This window comes from Lactuca sativa, chromosome 1 (assembly GCF_002870075.4).
Source record: "Lactuca sativa cultivar Salinas chromosome 1, Lsat_Salinas_v11, whole genome shotgun sequence".
NCBI lineage: Eukaryota > Viridiplantae > Streptophyta > Magnoliopsida > Asterales > Asteraceae > Lactuca > Lactuca sativa.
Genome location: NC_056623.2, coordinates 196649818 through 196665895, shown reverse-complemented (window position 1 = coordinate 196665895; position 16078 = coordinate 196649818). Strand labels below are relative to the sequence as shown.

Below are 16078 nucleotides of genomic sequence, written 5' to 3'. Positions count from 1 at the left end.
GCGTACCAAAACAAAGGAGGTTCTGCGTCTTGTAACACATAAAAACAATAAACATGGATACTATTTCGGGTGCGATCATACCAGCACTAATGCACCGGATCCCATCAGAACTCCGCAGCTAAGCGTGCTTGGGCGAGAGTAGTACTAGGATGGGTGACCCCCTGGGAAGTCCTCGTGTTGCACCCCCCTTTTTCGTTGTCCGTTTGCGTTTTTTTAGATTTTACGTGCGGTTTTTTTGCTTTTTTTCCTTTCTTTCTTGCTATTTCTATGCTCGGGTGCCCTCCGGTTCACGGTTGATGCTTTTCGTATTTTTGGAACGGAGCCGATCGGTCACGTGGGTCCCACGCCCCGCGTACCAAAACAAAGGAGGTTCTGCGTCTTGTAACACATAAAAACAATAAACATGGATACTATTTCGGGTGCGATCATACCAGCACTAATGCACCGGATCCCATCAGAACTCCGCAGTTAAGCGTGCTTGGGCGAGAGTAGTACTAGGATGGGTGACCCCCTGGGAAGTCCTCGTGTTGCACCCCTCTTTTTCGTTGTCCGTTTGCGTTTTTTTAGATTTTACGTGCGGTTTTTTTGCTTTTTTTCCTTTCTTTCTTGCTATTTCTATGCTCGGGTGCCCTCCGGTTCACGGTTGATGCTTTTCGTATTTTTGGAACGGAGCCGATCGGTCACGTGGGTCCCACGCCCCGCGTACCAAAACAAAGGAGGTTCTGCGTCTTGTAACACATAAAAACAATAAACATGGATACTATTTCGGGTGCGATCATACCAGCACTAATGCACCGGATCCCATCAGAACTCCGCAGCTAAGCGTGCTTGGGCGAGAGTAGTACTAGGATGGGTGACCCCCTGGGAAGTCCTCGTGTTGCACCCCCCTTTTTCGTTGTCCGTTTGCGTTTTTTTAGATTTTACGTGCGGTTTTTTTGCTTTTTTTCCTTTCTTTCTTGCTATTTCTATGCTCGGGTGCCGTCCGGTTCACGGTTGATGCTTTTCGTATTTTTGGAACGGAGCCGATCGGTCACGTGGGTCCCACGCCCCGCGTACCAAAACAAAGGAGGTTCTGCGTCTTGTAACACATAAAAACAATAAACATGGATACTATTTCGGGTGCGATCATACCAGCACTAATGCACCGGATCCCATCAGAACTCCGCAGTTAAGCGTGCTTGGGCGAGAGTAGTACTAGGATGGGTGACCCCCTGGGAAGTCCTCGTGTTGCACCCCCCTTTTTCGTTGTCCGTTTGCGTTTTTTTAGATTTTACGTGCGGTTTTTTTGCTTTTTTTCCTTTCTTTCTTGCTATTTCTATGCTCGGGTGCCCTCCGGTTCACGGTTGATGCTTTTCGTATTTTTGGAACGGAGCCGATCGGTCACGTGGGTCCCACGCCCCGCGTACCAAAACAAAGGAGGTTCTGCGTCTTGTAACACATAAAAACAATAAACATGGATACTATTTCGGGTGCGATCATACCAGCACTAATGCACCGGATCCCATCAGAACTCCGCAGTTAAGCGTGCTTGGGCGAGAGTAGTACTAGGATGGGTGACCCCCTGGGAAGTCCTCGTGTTGCACCCCCCTTTTTCGTTGTCCGTTTGCGTTTTTTTAGATTTTACGTGCGGTTTTTTTTGCTTTTTTTCCTTTCTTTCTTGCTATTTCTATGCTCGGGTGCCCTCCGGTTCACGGTTGATGCTTTTCGTATTTTTGGAACGGAGCCGATCGGTCACGTGGGTCCCACGCCCCGCGTACCAAAACAAAGGAGGTTCTGCGTCTTGTAACACATAAAAACAATAAACATGGATACTATTTCGGGTGCGATCATACCAGCACTAATGCACCGGATCCCATCAGAACTCCGCAGTTAAGCGTGCTTGGGCGAGAGTAGTACTAGGATGGGTGACCCCCTGGGAAGTCCTCGTGTTGCACCCCCCTTTTTCGTTGTCCGTTTGCGTTTTTTTAGATTTTACGTGCGGTTTTTTTGCTTTTTTTCCTTTCTTTCTTGCTATTTCTATGCTCGGGTGCCCTCCGGTTCACGGTTGATGCTTTTCGTATTTTTGGAACGGAGCCGATCGGTCACGTGGGTCCCACGCCCCGCGTACCAAAACAAAGGAGGTTCTGCGTCTTGTAACACATAAAAACAATAAACATGGATACTATTTCGGGTGCGATCATACCAGCACTAATGCACCGGATCCCATCAGAACTCCGCAGCTAAGCGTGCTTGGGCGAGAGTAGTACTAGGATGGGTGACCCCCTGGGAAGTCCTCGTGTTGCACCCCCCTTTTTCGTTGTCCGTTTGCGTTTTTTTAGATTTTACGTGCGGTTTTTTTGCTTTTTTTCCTTTCTTTCTTGCTATTTCTATGCTCGGGTGCCGTCCGGTTCACGGTTGATGCTTTTCGTATTTTTGGAACGGAGCCGATCGGTCACGTGGGTCCCACGCCCCGCGTACCAAAACAAAGGAGGTTCTGCGTCTTGTAACACATAAAAACAATAAACATGGATACTATTTCGGGTGCGATCATACCAGCACTAATGCACCGGATCCCATCAGAACTCCGCAGTTAAGCGTGCTTGGGCGAGAGTAGTACTAGGATGGGTGACCCCCTGGGAAGTCCTCGTGTTGCACCCCCCTTTTTCGTTGTCCGTTTGCGTTTTTTTAGATTTTACGTGCGGTTTTTTTGCTTTTTTTCCTTTCTTTCCTGCTATTTCTATGCTCGGGTGCCCTCCGGTTCACGGTTGATGCTTTTCGTATTTTTGGAACGGAGCCGATCGGTCACGTGGGTCCCACGCCCCGCGTACCAAAACAAAGGAGGTTCTGCGTCTTGTAACACATAAAAACAATAAACATGGATACTATTTCGGGTGCGATCATACCAGCACTAATGCACCGGATCCCATCAGAACTCCGCAGCTAAGCGTGCTTGGGCGAGAGTAGTACTAGGATGGGTGACCCCCTGGGAAGTCCTCGTGTTGCACCCCCCTTTTTCGTTGTCCGTTTGCGTTTTTTTAGATTTTACGTGCGGTTTTTTTGCTTTTTTTCCTTTCTTTCTTGCTATTTCTATGCTCGGGTGCCCTCCGGTTCACGGTTGATGCTTTTCGTATTTTTGGAACGGAGCCGATCGGTCACGTGGGTCCCACGCCCCGCGTACCAAAACAAAGGAGGTTCTGCGTCTTGTAACACATAAAAACAATAAACATGGATACTATTTCGGGTGCGATCATACCAGCACTAATGCACCGGATCCCATCAGAACTCCGCAGTTAAGCGTGCTTGGGCGAGAGTAGTACTAGGATGGGTGACCCCCTGGGAAGTCCTCGTGTTGCACCCCCCTTTTTCGTTGTCCGTTTGCGTTTTTTTAGATTTTACGTGCGGTTTTTTTGCTTTTTTTCCTTTCTTTCTTGCTATTTCTATGCTCGGGTGCCCTCCGGTTCACGGTTGATGCTTTTCGTATTTTTGGAACGGAGCCGATCGGTCACGTGGGTCCCACGCCCCGCGTACCAAAACAAAGGAGGTTCTGCGTCTTGTAACACATAAAAACAATAAACATGGATACTATTTCGGGTGCGATCATACCAGCACTAATGCACCGGATCCCATCAGAACTCCGCAGCTAAGCGTGCTTGGGCGAGAGTAGTACTAGGATGGGTGACCCCCTGGGAAGTCCTCGTGTTGCACCCCCCTTTTTCGTTGTCCGTTTGCGTTTTTTTAGATTTTACGTGCGGTTTTTTTGCTTTTTTTCCTTTCTTTCTTGCTATTTCTATGCTCGGGTGCCCTCCGGTTCACGGTTGATGCTTTTCGTATTTTTGGAACGGAGCCGATCGGTCACGTGGGTCCCACGCCCCGCGTACCAAAACAAAGGAGGTTCTGCGTCTTGTAACACATAAAAACAATAAACATGGATACTATTTCGGGTGCGATCATACCAGCACTAATGCACCGGATCCCATCAGAACTCCGCAGCTAAGCGTGCTTGGGCGAGAGTAGTACTAGGATGGGTGACCCCCTGGGAAGTCCTCGTGTTGCACCCCCCTTTTTCGTTGTCCGTTTGCGTTTTTTTAGATTTTACGTGCGGTTTTTTTGCTTTTTTTCCTTTCTTTCTTGCTATTTCTATGCTCGGGTGCCCTCCGGTTCATGGTTGATGCTTTTCGTATTTTTGGAACGGAGCCGATCGGTCACGTGGGTCCCAAGCCCCGCGTACCAAAACAAAGGAGGTTCTGCGTCTTGTAACACATAAAAACAATAAACATGGATACTATTTCGGGTGCGATCATACCAGCACTAATGCACCGGATCCCATCAGAACTCCGCAGCTAAGCGTGCTTGGGCGAGAGTAGTACTAGGATGGGTGACCCCCTGGGAAGTCCTCGTGTTGCACCCCCCTTTTTTGCGTTTTTTTAGATTTTACGTGCGGTTTTTTTGCTTTTTTTCCTTTCTTTCTTGCTATTTCTATGCTCGGGTGCCCTCCGGTTCACGGTTGATGCTTTTCGTATTTTTGGAACGGAGCCGATCGGTCACGTGGGTCCCACGCCCCGCGTACCAAAACAAAGGAGGTTCTGCGTCTTGTAACACATAAAAACAATAAACATGGATACTATTTCGGGTGCGATCATACCAGCACTAATGCACCGGATCCCATCAGAACTCCGCAGCTAAGCGTGCTTGGGCGAGAGTAGTACTAGGATGGGTGACCCCCTGGGAAGTCCTCGTGTTGCACCCCCCTTTTTCGTTGTCCGTTTGCGTTTTTAGATTTTACGTGCGGTTTTTTTGCTTTTTTTCCTTTCTTTCTTGCTATTTCTATGCTCGGGTGCCGTCCGGTTCACGGTTGATGCTTTTCGTATTTTTGGAACGGAGCCGATCGGTCACGTGGGTCCCACGCCCCGCGTACCAAAACAAAGGAGGTTCTGCGTCTTGTAACACATAAAAACAATAAACATGGATACTATTTCGGGTGCGATCATACCAGCACTAATGCACCGGATCCCATCAGAACTCCGCAGTAAAGCGTGCTTGGGCGAGAGTAGTACTAGGATGGGTGACCCCCTGGGAAGCCCTCGTGTTGCACCCCCCTTTTTCGTTGTCCGTTTGCGTTTTTTTAGATTTTACGTGCGGTTTTTTTGCTTTTTTTCCTTTCTTTCTTGCTATTTCTATGCTCGGGTGCCCTCCGGTTCATGGTTGATGCTTTTCGTATTTTTGGAACGGAGCCGATCGGTCACGTGGGTCCCAAGCCCCGCGTACCAAAACAAAGGAGGTTCTGCGTCTTGTAACACATAAAAACAATAAACATGGATACTATTTCGGGTGCGATCATACCAGCACTAATGCACCGGATCCCATCAGAACTCCGCAGCTAAGCGTGCTTGGGCGAGAGTAGTACTAGGATGGGTGACCCCCTGGGAAGTCCTCGTGTTGCACCCCCCTTTTTTGCGTTTTTTTAGATTTTACGTGCGGTTTTTTTGCTTTTTTTCCTTTCTTTCTTGCTATTTCTATGCTCGGGTGCCCTCCGGTTCACGGTTGATGCTTTTCGTATTTTTGGAACGGAGCCGATCGGTCACGTGGGTCCCACGCCCCGCGTACCAAAACAAAGGAGGTTCTGCGTCTTGTAACACATAAAAACAATAAACATGGATACTATTTCGGGTGCGATCATACCAGCACTAATGCACCGGATCCCATCAGAACTCCGCAGCTAAGCGTGCTTGGGCGAGAGTAGTACTAGGATGGGTGACCCCCTGGGAAGTCCTCGTGTTGCACCCCCCTTTTTCGTTGTCCGTTTGCGTTTTTTTAGATTTTACGTGCGGTTTTTTTGCTTTTTTTCCTTTCTTTCTTGCTATTTCTATGCTCGGGTGCCCTCCGGTTCACGGTTGATGCTTTTCGTATTTTTGGAACGGAGCCGATCGGTCACGTGGGTCCCACGCCCCGCGTACCAAAACAAAGGTGGTTCTGCGTCTTGTAACACATAAAAATAATAAACATGGATACTATTTCGGGTGCGATCATACCAGCACTAATGCACCGGATCCCATCAGAACTCCGCAGCTAAGCGTGCTTGGGCGAGAGTAGTACTAGGATGGGTGACCCCCTGGGAAGTCCTCGTGTTGCACCCCCCTTTTTCGTTGTCCGTTTGCGTTTTTTTAGATTTTACGTGCGGTTTTTTTGCTTTTTTTCCTTTCTTTCTTGCTATTTCTATGCTCGGGTGCCGTCCGGTTCACGGTTGATGCTTTTCGTATTTTTGGAACGGAGCCGATCGGTCACGTGGGTCCCACGCCCCGCGTACCAAAACAAAGGAGGTTCTGCGTCTTGTAACACATAAAAACAATAAACATGGATACTATTTCGGGTGCGATCATACCAGCACTAATGCACCGGATCCCATCAGAACTCCGCAGTAAAGCGTGCTTGGGCGAGAGTAGTACTAGGATGGGTGACCCCCTGGGAAGCCCTCGTGTTGCACCCCCCTTTTTCGTTGTCCGTTTGCGTTTTTTTAGATTTTACGTGCGGTTTTTTTGCTTTTTTTCCTTTCTTTCTTGCTATTTCTATGCTCGGGTGCCCTCCGGTTCATGGTTGATGCTTTTCGTATTTTTGGAACGGAGCCGATCGGTCACGTGGGTCCCAAGCCCCGCGTACCAAAACAAAGGAGGTTCTGCGTCTTGTAACACATAAAAACAATAAACATGGATACTATTTCGGGTGCGATCATACCAGCACTAATGCACCGGATCCCATCAGAACTCCGCAGCTAAGCGTGCTTGGGCGAGAGTAGTACTAGGATGGGTGACCCCCTGGGAAGTCCTCGTGTTGCACCCCCCTTTTTTGCGTTTTTTTAGATTTTACGTGCGGTTTTTTTGCTTTTTTTCCTTTCTTTCTTGCTATTTCTATGCTCGGGTGCCCTCCGGTTCACGGTTGATGCTTTTCGTATTTTTGGAACGGAGCCGATCGGTCACGTGGGTCCCACGCCCCGCGTACCAAAACAAAGGAGGTTCTGCGTCTTGTAACACATAAAAACAATAAACATGGATACTATTTCGGGTGCGATCATACCAGCACTAATGCACCGGATCCCATCAGAACTCCGCAGTCAAGCGTGCTTGGGCGAGAGTAGTACTAGGATGGGTGACCCCCTGGGAAGTCCTCGTGTTGCACCCCCCTTTTTCGTTGTCCGTTTGCGTTTTTTTAGATTTTACGTGCGGTATTTTTGCTTTTTTTCCTTTCTTTCTTGCTATTTCTATGCTCGGGTGCCCTCCGGTTCACGGTTGATGCTTTTCGTATTTTTGGAACGGAGCCGATCGGTCACGTGGGTCCCACGCCCCGCGTACCAAAACAAAGGAGGTTCTGCGTCTTGTAACACATAAAAACAATAAACATGGATACTATTTCGGGTGCGATCATACCAGCACTAATGCACCGGATCCCATCAGAACTCCGCAGCTAAGCGTGCTTGGGCGAGAGTAGTACTAGGATGGGTGACCCCCTGGGAAGTCCTCGTGTTGCACCCCCGTTTTTCGTTGTCCGTTTGCGTTTTTTTAGATTTTACGTGCGGTTTTTTTGCTTTTTTTCCTTTCTTTCTTGCTATTTCTATGCTCGGGTGCCCTCCGTTTCACGGTTGATGCTTTTCGTACTTTTGGAACGGAGCCGATCGGTCACGTGGGTCCCACGCCCCGCGTACCAAAACAAAGGAGGTTCTGCGTCTTGTAACACATAAAAACAATAAACATGGATACTATTTCGGGTGCGATCATACCAGCACTAATGCACCGGATCCCATCAGAACTCCGCAGCTAAGCGTGCTTGGGTGAGAGTTGTACTAGGATGGGTGACCCCCTGGGAAGTCCTCGTGTTGCACCCCCCTTTTTCGTTGTCCGTTTGCGTTTTTTTAGATTTTACGTGCGGTTTTTTTGCTTTTTTTTCCTTTCTTTCTTGCTATTTCTATGCTCGGGTGCCCTCCGGTTCACGGTTGATGCTTTTCGTATTTTTGGAACGGAGCCGATCGGTCACGTGGGTCCCACGCCCCGCGTACCAAAACGAAGGAGGTTCTGCGTCTTGTAACACATAAAAACAATAAACATGGATACTATTTCGGGTGCGATCATACCAGCACTAATGCACCGGATCCCATCAGAACTCCGCAGCTAAGCGTGCTTGGGCGAGAGTAGTACTAGGATGGGTGACCCCCTGGGAAGTCCTCGTGTTGCACCCCCCTTTTTCGTTGTCCGTTTGCGTTTTTTTAGATTTTACGTGCGGTTTTTTTGCTTTTTTTCCTTTCTTTCTTGCTATTTCTATGCTCGGGTGCCGTCCGGTTCACGGTTGATGCTTTTCGTATTTTTGGAACGGAGCCGATCGGTCACGTGGGTCCCACGCCCCGCGTACCAAAACAAAGGAGGTTCTGCGTCTTGTAACACATAAAAACAATAAACATGGATACTATTTCGGGTGCGATCATACCAGCACTAATGCACCGGATCCCATCAGAACTCCGCAGTAAAGCGTGCTTGGGCGAGAGTAGTACTAGGATGGGTGACCCCCTGGGAAGCCCTCGTGTTGCACCCCCCTTTTTCGTTGTCCGTTTGCGTTTTTTTAGATTTTACGTGCGGTTTTTTTGCTTTTTTTCCTTTCTTTCTTGCTATTTCTATGCTCGGGTGCCCTCCGGTTCATGGTTGATGCTTTTCGTATTTTTGGAACGGAGCCGATCGGTCACGTGGGTCCCACGCCCCGCGTACCAAAACAAAGGAGGTTCTGCGTCTTGTAACACATAAAAACAATAAACATGGATACTATTTCGGGTGCGATCATACCAGCACTAATGCACCGGATCCCATCAGAACTCCGCAGCTAAGCGTGCTTGGGCGAGAGTAGTACTAGGATGGGTGACCCCCTGGGAAGTCCTCGTGTTGCACCCCCCTTTTTTGCGTTTTTTTAGATTTTACGTGCGGTTTTTTTGCTTTTTTTCCTTTCTTTCTTGCTATTTCTATGCTCGGGTGCCCTCCGGTTCACGGTTGATGCTTTTCGTATTTTTGGAACGGAGCCGATCGGTCACGTGGGTCCCACGCCCCGCGTACCAAAACAAAGGAGGTTCTGCGTCTTGTAACACATAAAAACAATAAACATGGATACTATTTCCGGTGCGATCATACCAGCACTAATGCACCGGATCCCATCAGAACTCCGCAGCTAAGCGTGCTTGGGCGAGAGTAGTACTAGGATGGGTGACCCCCTGGGAAGTCCTCGTGTTGCACCCCCCTTTTTCGTTGTCCGTTTGCGTTTTTTTAGATTTTACGTGCGGTTTTTTTGCTTTTTTTCCTTTCTTTCTTGCTATTTCTATGCTCGGGTGCCGTCCGGTTCACGGTTGATGCTTTTCGTATTTTTGGAACGGAGCCGATCGGTCACGTGGGTCCCACGCCCCGCGTACCAAAACAAAGGAGGTTCTGCGTCTTGTAACACATAAAAACAATAAACATGGATACTATTTCGGGTGCGATCATACCAGCACTAATGCACCGGATCCCATCAGAACTCCGCAGCTAAGCGTGCTTGGGCGAGAGTAGTACTAGGATGGGTGACCCCCTGGGAAGTCCTCGTGTTGCACCCCCCTTTTTCGTTGTCCGTTTGCGTTTTTTTAGATTTTACGTGCGGTTTTTTTTGCTTTTTTTCCTTTCTTTCTTGCTATTTCTATGCTCGGGTGCCCTCCGGTTCACGGTTGATGCTTTTCGTATTTTTGGAACGGAGCCGATCGGTCACGTGGGTCCCACGCCCCGCGTACCAAAACAAAGGAGGTTCTGCGTCTTGTAACACATAAAAACAATAAACATGGATACTATTTCGGGTGCGATCATACCAGCACTAATGCACCGGATCCCATCAGAACTCCGCAGTTAAGCGTGCTTGGGCGAGAGTAGTACTAGGATGGGTGACCCCCTGGGAAGCCCTCGTGTTGCACCCCCCTTTTTCGTTGTCCGTTTGCGTTTTTTTAGATTTTACGTGCGGTTTTTTTGCTTTTTTTCCTTTCTTTCTTGCTATTTCTATGCTCGGGTGCCGTCCGGTTCACGGTTGATGCTTTTCGTATTTTTGGAACGGAGCCGATCGGTCACGTGGGTCCCACGCCCCGCGTACCAAAACAAAGGAGGTTCTGCGTCTTGTAACACATAAAAACAATAAACATGGATACTATTTCGGGTGCGATCATACCAGCACTAATGCACCGGATCCCATCAGAACTCCGCAGCTAAGCGTGCTTGGGCGAGAGTAGTACTAGGATGGGTGACCCCCTGGGAAGTCCTCGTGTTGCACCCCCCTTTTTCGTTGTCCGTTTGCGTTTTTTTAGATTTTACGTGCGGCTTTTTTGCTTTTTTTCCTTTCTTTCTTGCTATTTCTATGCTCGGGTGCCCTCCGGTTCATGGTTGATGCTTTTCGTATTTTTGGAACGGAGCCGATCGGTCACGTGGGTCCCACGCCCCGCGTACCAAAACAAAGGAGGTTCTGCGTCTTGTAACACATAAAAACAATAAACATGGATACTATTTCGGGTGCGATCATACCAGCACTAATGCACCGGATCCCATCAGAACTCCGCAGCTAAGCGTGCTTGGGCGAGAGTAGTACTAGGATGGGTGACCCCCTGGGAAGTCCTCGTGTTGCACCCCCCTTTTTCGTTGTCCGTTTGCGTTTTTTTAGATTTTACGTGCGGTTTTTTTGCTTTTTTTCCTTTCTTTCTTGCTATTTCTATGCTCGGGTGCCCTCCGGTTCACGGTTGATGCTTTTCGTATTTTTGGAACGGAGCCGATCGGTCACGTGGGTCCCACGCCCCGCGTACCAAAACAAAGGAGGTTCTGCGTCTTGTAACACATAAAAACAATAAACATGGATACTATTTCGGGTGCGATCATACCAGCACTAATGCACCGGATCCCATCAGAACTCCGCAGCTAAGCGTGCTTGGGCGAGAGTAGTACTAGGATGGGTGACCCCCTGGGAAGTCCTCGTGTTGCACCCCCCTTTTTCGTTGTCCGTTTGCGTTTTTTTAGATTTTACGTGCGGTTTTTTTGCTTTTTTTCCTTTCTTTCTTGCTATTTCTATGCTCGGGTGCCCTCCGGTTCACGGTTGATGCTTTTCGTATTTTTGGAACGGAGCCGATCGGTCACATGGGTCCCACGCCCCGCGTACCAAAACAAAGGAGGTTCTGCGTCTTGTAACACAGAAAAACAATAAACATGGATACTATTTCGGGTGCGATCATACCAGCACTAATGCACCGGATCCCATCAGAACTCCGCAGCTAAGCGTGCTTGGGCGAGAGTAGTACTAGGATGGGTGACCCCCTGAGAAGCCCTCGTGTTGCACCCCCCTTTTTCGTTGTCCGTTTGCGTTTTTTTAGATTTTACGTGCGGTTTTTTTGCTTTTTTTCCTTTCTTTCTTGCTATTTCTATGCTCGGGTGCCGTCCGGTTCACGGTTGATGCTTTTCGTATTTTTGGAACGGAGCCGATCGGTCACGTGGGTCCCACGCCCCGCGTACCAAAACAAAGGAGGTTCTGCGTCTTGTAACACATAAAAACAATAAACATGGATACTATTTCGGGTGCGATCATACCAGCACTAATGCACCGGATCCCATCAGAACTCCGCAGCTAAGCGTGCTTGGGCGAGAGTAGTACTAGGATGGGTGACCCCCTGGGAAGTCCTCGTGTTGCACCCCCCTTTTTCGTTGTCCGTTTGCGTTTTTTTAGATTTTACGTGCGGTTTTTTTGCTTTTTTTCCTTTCTTTCTTGCTATTTCTATGCTCGGGTGCCCTCCGGTTCACGGTTGATGCTTTTCGTATTTTTGGAACGGAGCCGATCGGTCACGTGGGTCCCACGCCCCGCGTATCAAAACAAAGGAGGTTCTGCGTCTTGTAACACATAAAAACAATAAACATGGATACTATTTCGGGTGCGATCATACCAGCACTAATGCACCGGATCCCATCAGAACTCTGCAGCTAAGCGTGCTTGGGCGAGAGTAGTACTAGGATGGGTGACCCCCTGGGAAGTCCTCGTGTTGCACCCCCCTTTTTCGTTGTCCGTTTGCGTTTTTTTAGATTTTACGTGCGGTTTTTTTGCTTTTTTTTCCTTTCTTTCTTGCTATTTCTATGCTCGGGTGCCCTCCGGTTCACGGTTGATGCTTTTCGTATTTTTGGAACGGAGCCGATCGGTCACGTGGGTCCCACGCCCCGCGTACCAAAACAAAGGAGGTTCTGCGTCTTGTAACACATAAAAACAATAAACATGGATACTATTTCGGGTGCGATCATACCAGCACTAATGCACCGGATCCCATCAGAACTCCGCAGCTAAGCGTGCTTGGGCGAGAGTAGTACTAGGATGGGTGACCCCCTGGGAAGTCCTCGTGTTGCACCCCCCTTTTTCGTTGTCCGTTTGCGTTTTTTTAGATTTTACGTGCGGTTTTTTTGCTTTTTTTCCTTTCTTTCTTGCTATTTCTATGCTCGGGTGCCCTCCGGTTCACGGTTGATGCTTTTCGTATTTTTGGAACGGAGCCGATCGGTCACGTGGGTCCCACGCCCCGCGTACCAAAACGAAGGAGGTTCTGCGTCTTGTAACACATAAAAACAATAAACATGGATACTATTTCGGGTGCGATCATACCAGCACTAATGCACCGGATCCCATCAGAACTCCGCAGCTAAGCGTGCTTGGGCGAGAGTAGTACTAGGATGGGTGACCCCCTGGGAAGTCCTCGTGTTGCACCCCCCTTTTTCGTTGTCCGTTTGCGTTTTTTTAGATTTTACGTGCGGTTTTTTTGCTTTTTTTCCTTTCTTTCTTGCTATTTCTATGCTCGGGTGCCGTCCGGTTCACGGTTGATGCTTTTCGTATTTTTGGAACGAAGCCGATCGGTCACGTGGGTCCCACGCCCCGCGTACCAAAACAAAGGAGGTTCTGCGTCTTGTAACACATAAAAACAATAAACATGGATACTATTTCGGGTGCGATCATACCAGCACTAATGCACCGGATCCCATCAGAACTCCGCAGTCAAGCGTGCTTGGGCGAGAGTAGTACTAGGATGGGTGACCCCCTGGGAAGTCCTCGTGTTGCACCCCCCTTTTTCGTTGTCCGTTTGCGTTTTTTTAGATTTTACGTGCGGTTTTTTTGCTTTTTTTCCTTTCTTTCTTGCTATTTCTATGCTCGGGTGCCCTCCGGTTCACGGTTGATGCTTTTCGTATTTTTGGAACGGAGCCGATCGGTCACGTGGGTCCCACGCCCCGCGTACCAAAACAAAGGAGGTTCTGCGTCTTGTAACACATAAAAACAATAAACATGGATACTATTTCGGGTGCGATCATACCAGCACTAATGCACCGGATCCCATCAGAACTCCGCAGCTAAGCGTGCTTGGGCGAGAGTAGTACTAGGATGGGTGACCCCCTGGGAAGTCCTCGTGTTGCACCCCCCTTTTTCGTTGTCCGTTTGCGTTTTTTTAGATTTTACGTGCGGTTTTTTTGCTTTTTTTCCTTTCTTTCTTGCTATTTCTATGCTCGGGTGCCCTCCGGTTCACGGTTGATGCTTTTCGTATTTTTGGAACGGAGCCGATCGGTCACGTGGGTCCCACGCCCCGCGTACCAAAACAAAGGAGGTTCTGCGTCTTGTAACACATAAAAACAATAAACATGGATACTATTTCGGGTGCGATCATACCAGCACTAATGCACCGGATCCCATCAGAACTCCGCAGCTAAGCGTGCTTGGGCGAGAGTATTACTAGGATGGGTGACCCCCTGGGAAGTCCTCGTGTTGCACCCCCCTTTTTCGTTGTCCGTTTGCGTTTTTTTAGATTTTACGTGCGGTTTTTTTGCTTTTTTTCCTTTCTTTCTTGCTATTTCTATGCTCGGGTGCCGTCCGGTTCACGGTTGATGCTTTTCGTATTTTTGGAACGGAGCCGATCGGTCACGTGGGTCCCACGCCCCGCGTACCAAAACAAAGGAGGTTCTGCGTCTTGTAACACATAAAAACAATAAACATGGATACTATTTCGGGTGCGATCATACCAGCACTAATGCACCGGATCCCATCAGAACTCCGCAGTCAAGCGTGCTTGGGCGAGAGTAGTACTAGGATGGGTGACCCCCTGGGAAGTCCTCGTGTTGCACCCCCCTTTTTCGTTGTCCGTTTGCGTTTTTTTAGATTTTACGTGCGGTTTTTTTGCTTTTTTTCCTTTCTTTCTTGCTATTTCTATGCTCGGGTGCCCTCCGGTTCACGGTTGATGCTTTTCGTATTTTTGGAACGGAGCCGATCGGTCACGTGGGTCCCACGCCCCGCGTACCAAAACAAAGGAGGTTCTGCGTCTTGTAACACATAAAAACAATAAACATGGATACTATTTCGGGTGCGATCATACCAGCACTAATGCACCGGATCCCATCAGAACTCCGCAGCTAAGCGTGCTTGGGCGAGAGTAGTACTAGGATGGGTGACCCCCTGGGAAGTCCTCGTGTTGCACCCCCGTTTTTCGTTGTCCGTTTGCGTTTTTTTAGATTTTACGTGCGGTTTTTTTGCTTTTTTTCCTTTCTTTCTTGCTATTTCTATGCTCGGGTGCCCTCCGGTTCACGGTTGATGCTTTTCGTATTTTTGGAACGGAGCCGATCGGTCACGTGGGTCCCACGCCCCGCGTACCAAAACATAGGAGGTTCTGCGTCTTGTAACACATAAAAACAATAAACATGGATACTATTTCGGGTGCGATCATACCAGCACTAATGCACCGGATCCCATCAGAACTCCGCAGCTAAGCGTGCTTGGGTGAGAGTAGTACTAGGATGGGTGACCCCCTGGGAAGTCCTCGTGTTGCACCCCCCTTTTTCGTTGTCCGTTTGCGTTTTTTTAGATTTTACGTGCGGTTTTTTTGCTTTTTTTTCCTTTCTTTCTTGCTATTTCTATGCTCGGGTGCCCTCCGGTTCACGGTTGATGCTTTTCGTATTTTTGGAACGGAGCCGATCGGTCACGTGGGTCCCACGCCCCGCGTACCAAAACGAAGGAGGTTCTGCGTCTTGTAACACATAAAAACAATAAACATGGATACTATTTCGGGTGCGATCATACCAGCACTAATGCACCGGATCCCATCAGAACTCCGCAGCTAAGCGTGCTTGGGCGAGAGTAGTACTAGGATGGGTGACCCCCTGGGAAGTCCTCGTGTTGCACCCCCCTTTTTCGTTGTCCGTTTGCGTTTTTTTAGATTTTACGTGCGGTTTTTTTGCTTTTTTTCCTTTCTTTCTTGCTATTTCTATGCTCGGGTGCCGTCCGGTTCACGGTTGATGCTTTTCGTATTTTTGGAACGGAGCCGATCGGTCACGTGGGTCCCACGCCCCGCGTACCAAAACAAAGGAGGTTCTGCGTCTTGTAACACATAAAAACAATAAACATGGATACTATTTCGGGTGCGATCATACCAGCACTAATGCACCGGATCCCATCAGAACTCCGCAGTCAAGCGTGCTTGGGCGAGAGTAGTACTAGGATGGGTGACCCCCTGGGAAGTCCTCGTGTTGCACCCCCCTTTTTCGTTGTCCGTTTGCGTTTTTTTAGATTTTACGTGCGGTATTTTTGCTTTTTTTCCTTTCTTTCTTGCTATTTCTATGCTCGGGTGCCCTCCGGTTCACGGTTGATGCTTTTCGTATTTTTGGAACGGAGCCGATCGGTCACGTGGGTCCCACGCCCCGCGTACCAAAACAAAGGAGGTTCTGCGTCTTGTAACACATAAAAACAATAAACATGGATACTATTTCGGGTGCGATCATACCAGCACTAATGCACCGGATCCCATCAGAACTCCGCAGCTAAGCGTGCTTGGGCGAGAGTAGTACTAGGATGGGTGACCCCCTGGGAAGTCCTCGTGTTGCACCCCCGTTTTTCGTTGTCCGTTTGCGTTTTTTTAGATTTTACGTGCGGTTTTTTTGCTTTTTTTCCTTTCTTTCTTGCTATTTCTATGCTCGGGTGCCCTCCGGTTCACGGTTGATGCTTTTCGTATTTTTGGAACGGAGCCGATCGGTCACGTGGGTCCCACGCCCCGCGTACCAAAACAAAGGAG

At 48.7% G+C, this 16078-nt stretch overlaps 46 non-coding genes across 46 annotated transcripts; all 46 read left to right on the top strand.

The window, feature by feature from the left end:
- The first annotated feature begins 67 nt into the window (after window positions 1–67).
- Window positions 68–186, top strand: LOC128129893 (5S ribosomal RNA). Its single transcript, XR_008227817.1, has one exon. It is a non-coding gene; the product is annotated as a 5S ribosomal RNA (ribosomal RNA).
- Window positions 187–417: 231 nt separating this feature from the next.
- On the top strand, window positions 418–536 carry LOC128128793 (5S ribosomal RNA). The gene has a single exon (XR_008226831.1). It is a non-coding gene; the product is annotated as a 5S ribosomal RNA (ribosomal RNA).
- Window positions 537–767: 231 nt separating this feature from the next.
- LOC128129892 (5S ribosomal RNA) lies at window positions 768–886 on the top strand. Its single transcript, XR_008227816.1, has one exon. It is a non-coding gene; the product is annotated as a 5S ribosomal RNA (ribosomal RNA).
- Window positions 887–1117: 231 nt separating this feature from the next.
- On the top strand, window positions 1118–1236 carry LOC128128778 (5S ribosomal RNA). The gene has a single exon (XR_008226810.1). It is a non-coding gene; the product is annotated as a 5S ribosomal RNA (ribosomal RNA).
- A 231-nt stretch (window positions 1237–1467) lies between these two features.
- LOC128128761 (5S ribosomal RNA) lies at window positions 1468–1586 on the top strand. Its single transcript, XR_008226785.1, has one exon. It is a non-coding gene; the product is annotated as a 5S ribosomal RNA (ribosomal RNA).
- A 232-nt stretch (window positions 1587–1818) lies between these two features.
- On the top strand, window positions 1819–1937 carry LOC128128745 (5S ribosomal RNA). The gene has a single exon (XR_008226766.1). It is a non-coding gene; the product is annotated as a 5S ribosomal RNA (ribosomal RNA).
- Window positions 1938–2168: 231 nt separating this feature from the next.
- On the top strand, window positions 2169–2287 carry LOC128129891 (5S ribosomal RNA). The gene has a single exon (XR_008227815.1). It is a non-coding gene; the product is annotated as a 5S ribosomal RNA (ribosomal RNA).
- A 231-nt stretch (window positions 2288–2518) lies between these two features.
- Window positions 2519–2637, top strand: LOC128128726 (5S ribosomal RNA). Its single transcript, XR_008226738.1, has one exon. It is a non-coding gene; the product is annotated as a 5S ribosomal RNA (ribosomal RNA).
- A 231-nt stretch (window positions 2638–2868) lies between these two features.
- Window positions 2869–2987, top strand: LOC128129890 (5S ribosomal RNA). The gene has a single exon (XR_008227814.1). It is a non-coding gene; the product is annotated as a 5S ribosomal RNA (ribosomal RNA).
- Window positions 2988–3218: 231 nt separating this feature from the next.
- On the top strand, window positions 3219–3337 carry LOC128128709 (5S ribosomal RNA). Its single transcript, XR_008226721.1, has one exon. It is a non-coding gene; the product is annotated as a 5S ribosomal RNA (ribosomal RNA).
- A 231-nt stretch (window positions 3338–3568) lies between these two features.
- Window positions 3569–3687, top strand: LOC128129889 (5S ribosomal RNA). The gene has a single exon (XR_008227813.1). It is a non-coding gene; the product is annotated as a 5S ribosomal RNA (ribosomal RNA).
- Window positions 3688–3918: 231 nt separating this feature from the next.
- On the top strand, window positions 3919–4037 carry LOC128129887 (5S ribosomal RNA). The gene has a single exon (XR_008227811.1). It is a non-coding gene; the product is annotated as a 5S ribosomal RNA (ribosomal RNA).
- A 231-nt stretch (window positions 4038–4268) lies between these two features.
- Window positions 4269–4387, top strand: LOC128129886 (5S ribosomal RNA). Its single transcript, XR_008227810.1, has one exon. It is a non-coding gene; the product is annotated as a 5S ribosomal RNA (ribosomal RNA).
- A 220-nt stretch (window positions 4388–4607) lies between these two features.
- LOC128129885 (5S ribosomal RNA) lies at window positions 4608–4726 on the top strand. The gene has a single exon (XR_008227809.1). It is a non-coding gene; the product is annotated as a 5S ribosomal RNA (ribosomal RNA).
- Window positions 4727–4955: 229 nt separating this feature from the next.
- On the top strand, window positions 4956–5074 carry LOC128130328 (5S ribosomal RNA). The gene has a single exon (XR_008228252.1). It is a non-coding gene; the product is annotated as a 5S ribosomal RNA (ribosomal RNA).
- Window positions 5075–5305: 231 nt separating this feature from the next.
- LOC128129884 (5S ribosomal RNA) lies at window positions 5306–5424 on the top strand. The gene has a single exon (XR_008227808.1). It is a non-coding gene; the product is annotated as a 5S ribosomal RNA (ribosomal RNA).
- A 220-nt stretch (window positions 5425–5644) lies between these two features.
- On the top strand, window positions 5645–5763 carry LOC128129883 (5S ribosomal RNA). The gene has a single exon (XR_008227807.1). It is a non-coding gene; the product is annotated as a 5S ribosomal RNA (ribosomal RNA).
- A 231-nt stretch (window positions 5764–5994) lies between these two features.
- On the top strand, window positions 5995–6113 carry LOC128129882 (5S ribosomal RNA). Its single transcript, XR_008227806.1, has one exon. It is a non-coding gene; the product is annotated as a 5S ribosomal RNA (ribosomal RNA).
- A 231-nt stretch (window positions 6114–6344) lies between these two features.
- LOC128130327 (5S ribosomal RNA) lies at window positions 6345–6463 on the top strand. The gene has a single exon (XR_008228251.1). It is a non-coding gene; the product is annotated as a 5S ribosomal RNA (ribosomal RNA).
- A 231-nt stretch (window positions 6464–6694) lies between these two features.
- Window positions 6695–6813, top strand: LOC128129881 (5S ribosomal RNA). The gene has a single exon (XR_008227805.1). It is a non-coding gene; the product is annotated as a 5S ribosomal RNA (ribosomal RNA).
- A 220-nt stretch (window positions 6814–7033) lies between these two features.
- Window positions 7034–7152, top strand: LOC128130158 (5S ribosomal RNA). The gene has a single exon (XR_008228081.1). It is a non-coding gene; the product is annotated as a 5S ribosomal RNA (ribosomal RNA).
- A 231-nt stretch (window positions 7153–7383) lies between these two features.
- LOC128129880 (5S ribosomal RNA) lies at window positions 7384–7502 on the top strand. Its single transcript, XR_008227804.1, has one exon. It is a non-coding gene; the product is annotated as a 5S ribosomal RNA (ribosomal RNA).
- A 231-nt stretch (window positions 7503–7733) lies between these two features.
- On the top strand, window positions 7734–7852 carry LOC128130775 (5S ribosomal RNA). The gene has a single exon (XR_008228698.1). It is a non-coding gene; the product is annotated as a 5S ribosomal RNA (ribosomal RNA).
- Window positions 7853–8084: 232 nt separating this feature from the next.
- Window positions 8085–8203, top strand: LOC128129879 (5S ribosomal RNA). The gene has a single exon (XR_008227803.1). It is a non-coding gene; the product is annotated as a 5S ribosomal RNA (ribosomal RNA).
- A 231-nt stretch (window positions 8204–8434) lies between these two features.
- LOC128130326 (5S ribosomal RNA) lies at window positions 8435–8553 on the top strand. The gene has a single exon (XR_008228250.1). It is a non-coding gene; the product is annotated as a 5S ribosomal RNA (ribosomal RNA).
- Window positions 8554–8784: 231 nt separating this feature from the next.
- Window positions 8785–8903, top strand: LOC128129878 (5S ribosomal RNA). Its single transcript, XR_008227802.1, has one exon. It is a non-coding gene; the product is annotated as a 5S ribosomal RNA (ribosomal RNA).
- A 220-nt stretch (window positions 8904–9123) lies between these two features.
- On the top strand, window positions 9124–9242 carry LOC128130586 (5S ribosomal RNA). The gene has a single exon (XR_008228510.1). It is a non-coding gene; the product is annotated as a 5S ribosomal RNA (ribosomal RNA).
- A 231-nt stretch (window positions 9243–9473) lies between these two features.
- Window positions 9474–9592, top strand: LOC128129876 (5S ribosomal RNA). The gene has a single exon (XR_008227800.1). It is a non-coding gene; the product is annotated as a 5S ribosomal RNA (ribosomal RNA).
- Window positions 9593–9824: 232 nt separating this feature from the next.
- On the top strand, window positions 9825–9943 carry LOC128129656 (5S ribosomal RNA). Its single transcript, XR_008227577.1, has one exon. It is a non-coding gene; the product is annotated as a 5S ribosomal RNA (ribosomal RNA).
- Window positions 9944–10174: 231 nt separating this feature from the next.
- LOC128129875 (5S ribosomal RNA) lies at window positions 10175–10293 on the top strand. The gene has a single exon (XR_008227798.1). It is a non-coding gene; the product is annotated as a 5S ribosomal RNA (ribosomal RNA).
- A 231-nt stretch (window positions 10294–10524) lies between these two features.
- Window positions 10525–10643, top strand: LOC128129874 (5S ribosomal RNA). The gene has a single exon (XR_008227797.1). It is a non-coding gene; the product is annotated as a 5S ribosomal RNA (ribosomal RNA).
- Window positions 10644–10874: 231 nt separating this feature from the next.
- LOC128129873 (5S ribosomal RNA) lies at window positions 10875–10993 on the top strand. Its single transcript, XR_008227796.1, has one exon. It is a non-coding gene; the product is annotated as a 5S ribosomal RNA (ribosomal RNA).
- Window positions 10994–11224: 231 nt separating this feature from the next.
- LOC128130148 (5S ribosomal RNA) lies at window positions 11225–11343 on the top strand. The gene has a single exon (XR_008228071.1). It is a non-coding gene; the product is annotated as a 5S ribosomal RNA (ribosomal RNA).
- Window positions 11344–11574: 231 nt separating this feature from the next.
- On the top strand, window positions 11575–11693 carry LOC128129872 (5S ribosomal RNA). Its single transcript, XR_008227795.1, has one exon. It is a non-coding gene; the product is annotated as a 5S ribosomal RNA (ribosomal RNA).
- A 231-nt stretch (window positions 11694–11924) lies between these two features.
- LOC128130411 (5S ribosomal RNA) lies at window positions 11925–12043 on the top strand. Its single transcript, XR_008228336.1, has one exon. It is a non-coding gene; the product is annotated as a 5S ribosomal RNA (ribosomal RNA).
- Window positions 12044–12275: 232 nt separating this feature from the next.
- On the top strand, window positions 12276–12394 carry LOC128129871 (5S ribosomal RNA). Its single transcript, XR_008227794.1, has one exon. It is a non-coding gene; the product is annotated as a 5S ribosomal RNA (ribosomal RNA).
- Window positions 12395–12625: 231 nt separating this feature from the next.
- On the top strand, window positions 12626–12744 carry LOC128129869 (5S ribosomal RNA). The gene has a single exon (XR_008227793.1). It is a non-coding gene; the product is annotated as a 5S ribosomal RNA (ribosomal RNA).
- Window positions 12745–12975: 231 nt separating this feature from the next.
- Window positions 12976–13094, top strand: LOC128130157 (5S ribosomal RNA). Its single transcript, XR_008228080.1, has one exon. It is a non-coding gene; the product is annotated as a 5S ribosomal RNA (ribosomal RNA).
- Window positions 13095–13325: 231 nt separating this feature from the next.
- Window positions 13326–13444, top strand: LOC128129868 (5S ribosomal RNA). The gene has a single exon (XR_008227792.1). It is a non-coding gene; the product is annotated as a 5S ribosomal RNA (ribosomal RNA).
- Window positions 13445–13675: 231 nt separating this feature from the next.
- Window positions 13676–13794, top strand: LOC128130684 (5S ribosomal RNA). The gene has a single exon (XR_008228607.1). It is a non-coding gene; the product is annotated as a 5S ribosomal RNA (ribosomal RNA).
- Window positions 13795–14025: 231 nt separating this feature from the next.
- Window positions 14026–14144, top strand: LOC128130156 (5S ribosomal RNA). The gene has a single exon (XR_008228079.1). It is a non-coding gene; the product is annotated as a 5S ribosomal RNA (ribosomal RNA).
- A 231-nt stretch (window positions 14145–14375) lies between these two features.
- Window positions 14376–14494, top strand: LOC128129867 (5S ribosomal RNA). Its single transcript, XR_008227791.1, has one exon. It is a non-coding gene; the product is annotated as a 5S ribosomal RNA (ribosomal RNA).
- A 231-nt stretch (window positions 14495–14725) lies between these two features.
- On the top strand, window positions 14726–14844 carry LOC128130504 (5S ribosomal RNA). The gene has a single exon (XR_008228429.1). It is a non-coding gene; the product is annotated as a 5S ribosomal RNA (ribosomal RNA).
- A 232-nt stretch (window positions 14845–15076) lies between these two features.
- LOC128129866 (5S ribosomal RNA) lies at window positions 15077–15195 on the top strand. The gene has a single exon (XR_008227790.1). It is a non-coding gene; the product is annotated as a 5S ribosomal RNA (ribosomal RNA).
- Window positions 15196–15426: 231 nt separating this feature from the next.
- Window positions 15427–15545, top strand: LOC128130155 (5S ribosomal RNA). The gene has a single exon (XR_008228078.1). It is a non-coding gene; the product is annotated as a 5S ribosomal RNA (ribosomal RNA).
- A 231-nt stretch (window positions 15546–15776) lies between these two features.
- On the top strand, window positions 15777–15895 carry LOC128129864 (5S ribosomal RNA). The gene has a single exon (XR_008227788.1). It is a non-coding gene; the product is annotated as a 5S ribosomal RNA (ribosomal RNA).
- Window positions 15896–16078: the final 183 nt, after the last annotated feature.